Below are 3,503 nucleotides of genomic sequence, written 5' to 3' on the forward strand. Positions count from 1 at the left end.
CACTCACACACACACACACAGTCTGTCAGACACTCACTCACACACACACACACACAGTCTGTCAGACACTCACTCACACTCACACACACACACACACACAGTCTGTCAGACACTCACTCACACACACACACACACACACACACACAGTCTGTCAGACACTCACTCACACACACACACACACACAGTCTGTCAGACACTCACACTCACACACACACACACACAGTCTGTCAGACACTCACTCACACTCACACACACACACACACACAGTCTGTCAGACACTCACTCACACACACACAGTCAGTCAGACACTCACACACACACACACACACACAGTCTGTCAGACACTCACTCACACACACACAGTCAGTCAGACACTCACACACACACACACACACACAGTCTGTCAGACACTCACTCACACACACACACACAGTCTGTCAGACACTCACTCACACACACACACACAGTCTGTCAGACACTCACACACACACACACACACACACACACACAGTCTGTCAGACACTCACTCACACACACACACACACACACACACACAGTCTGTCAGACATTCACTCACACACACACACACAGTCAGTCAGACACTCACACACACACACAGTCTGTCAGACACTCACTCACACACACACACACACAGTCTGTCAGACACTCACACTCACACACACACACAGTCTGTCAGACACTCACTCACACACACACACACACAGTCTGTCAGACACTCACTCACACACACAGTCTGTCAGACACTCACTCACACACACACACACAGTCTGTCAGACACTCACTCACACACACACACACAGTCAGTCAGACACTCACACACACACACACACACACACACACACACACACACACAGTCTGTCAGACACTCACTCACACACACACACACACAGTCTGTCAGACACTCACTCACACACACAGTCTGTCAGACACTCACTCACACACACACACACACACACACACACACACAGTCTGTCAGACACTCACTCACACACACACACACACACACACACACACACACACACACACACACACACACACAGTCTGTCAGACACTCACTCACACACACACACACACACAGTCTGTCAGACACTCACTCACACACACACACACACACAGTCTGTCAGACACTCACTCACACACACACACACAGTCTGTCAGACACTCACTCACACACACACACATAGTCAGTCAGACACTCACACACACACACACACACATACAGTCAGACACTTACTCACACACACACACAGTCAGTCAGACACTCACTCTCTCTCTCACACACACACACACACACACACACACACATACAGTCAGACACTCACTCACACACACACACACACACACACACAGTCAGTCAGACACTCACTCACACACACACACAGTCAGTCAGACACTCACTCTCTCTCTCACACACACACACACACACACACATACAGTCTGTCAGACACTCACTCACACACACACACACACACACACACACACATACAGTCAGACACTCACTCACACACACACACACATACAGTCTGTCAGACACTCACTCACATACAGTCTGTCAGACACTCACTCACACACACACACATACAGTCAGTCAGACACTCACACACACACACACACACACATACAGTCAGTCAGACACTCACACACACACATACAGTCTGTCAGACACTCATACACATACAGTCAGTCAGACACACACACACACACACATACAGTCAGTCAGACACTCACTCTCTCTCACACACACACACACACACATACAGTCTGTCAGACACTCACACACACACACACACACATACAGTCAGTCAGACACTCACTCTCTCTCTCACACACACACACACACATACAGTCTGTCAGACACTCACACACATACAATCAGTCAGACACACACACACACATACGGTCTGTCAGACACTCACTCACACACACACATAGTCAGTCAGACACACACACACAGTCTGTCAGACACTCACTCACTCACTCACACACATACAGTCAGTCAGACACTCACTCTCTCTCACACACACACATACAGTCTGTCAGACACTCACACACACACACACATACAGTCTGTCAGACACTCACACACACATACAATCAGTCAGACACACACACACACACACACAGTCTGTCAGACACTCACTCACACACACACACATACAGTCAGTCAGACACTCACACACACACACACACACATACAGTCAGACACTCACTCACACACACACACAGTCAGTCAGACACTCACTCTCTCTCACACACACACATACAGTCTGTCAGACACTCACACACACATACAATCAGTCAGACACACACACACACACACACACACACACACACATAGTCAGTCAGACACTCACTCACACACACACACACAGTCTCACACACACTGTCACATACACGTACACACACACTAACACGCGCGCGCAGAGAGCATCCAGTTAAATCACCTGCAGTGGGCGGGGCTACAGTTCTCTCTTCGGAAGTGGGAGTGGTAATGAAGCTCACCTGACGCGGGATTGGTCATGGTTTCGCCGGAAGTGGGAGTGGCTTGCTGTCGGTTTCGTGTGCACTTGTTGTGCGGATGCCGGAGAGCAGAAATGAGACAAAATAAACTGCTGTAATTTTGTCTGTGAACTTCAGACACTTTGTGATTAAACGCTGTGGAATAAAGTTCTGGCTTTAATGTGACGACTGAACAAGTTACAAACTGGTGAGTGAAAGACTTTGTGTTTAAAACTTTAAAGACTTTATAATGTTTGTGTCTTTAAGGCCGAGGACCTGCGCGTGCGCTTTTATTTAAATATCGGCACAAACAAAACTTTTACCGCAAATTAACTTTAATAAAAAGTTTAAATTTACTAGTTTTTATTTTCTTTTTTTCTTTCGGTTCAGTCTTTTACATTCCATACATTCTCTGTGATTTATCTGCCATCTGTTTTAGTTTCACTGCTGACTCTCACTGCTGACTCTATACTGACTCTCACTGCTGACTCTATACTGACTCTCACTGCTGACTCTATACTGACTCTCACTGCTGACTCTCACTGCTGACTCTCACTGCTGACTCTATACTGACTCTCACTGCTGACTCTATACTGACTCTCACTGCTGACTCTATACTGACTCTATACTGACTCTATACTGACTCTCACTGCTGACTCTCACTGCTGACTCTATACTGACTCTATACTGACTCTCACTACTGACTCTCACTGCTGACTCTATACTGACTCTCACTGCTGACTCTATACTGACTCTCACTGCTGACTCTATACTGACTCTCACTGCTGACTCTCACTGCTGACTCTATACTGACTCTCACTGCTGACTCTCACTGCTGACTCTCACTGCTGACTCTATACTGACTCTCACTGCTGACTCTCACTGCTGACTCTATACTGACTCTCACTGCTGACTCTATACTGACTCTCACTGCTGACTCTATACTGACTCTCACTGCTGACTATACTGACTCACTGCTGACT

General features: G+C 47.2%; 1 protein-coding gene across 1 annotated transcript in view; it reads left to right on the forward strand.

Annotated features, from left to right (window-relative positions):
* Window positions 1–2,571: 2,571 nt before the first annotated feature.
* Window positions 2,572–3,503, forward strand: part of arhgef18a (rho/rac guanine nucleotide exchange factor (GEF) 18a) — a 15,110-nt gene continuing 14,178 nt past the window's right edge. Inside the window, exon 1 of the mRNA XM_060873652.1 lies at window positions 2,572–2,728. The gene's annotated coding sequence lies outside the window, so the exon portion shown is untranslated. The remainder of the gene's footprint in view (window positions 2,729–3,503) is intronic.

This window comes from Tachysurus vachellii, chromosome 7, assembly GCF_030014155.1.
Source record: "Tachysurus vachellii isolate PV-2020 chromosome 7, HZAU_Pvac_v1, whole genome shotgun sequence".
NCBI lineage: Eukaryota > Metazoa > Chordata > Actinopteri > Siluriformes > Bagridae > Tachysurus > Tachysurus vachellii.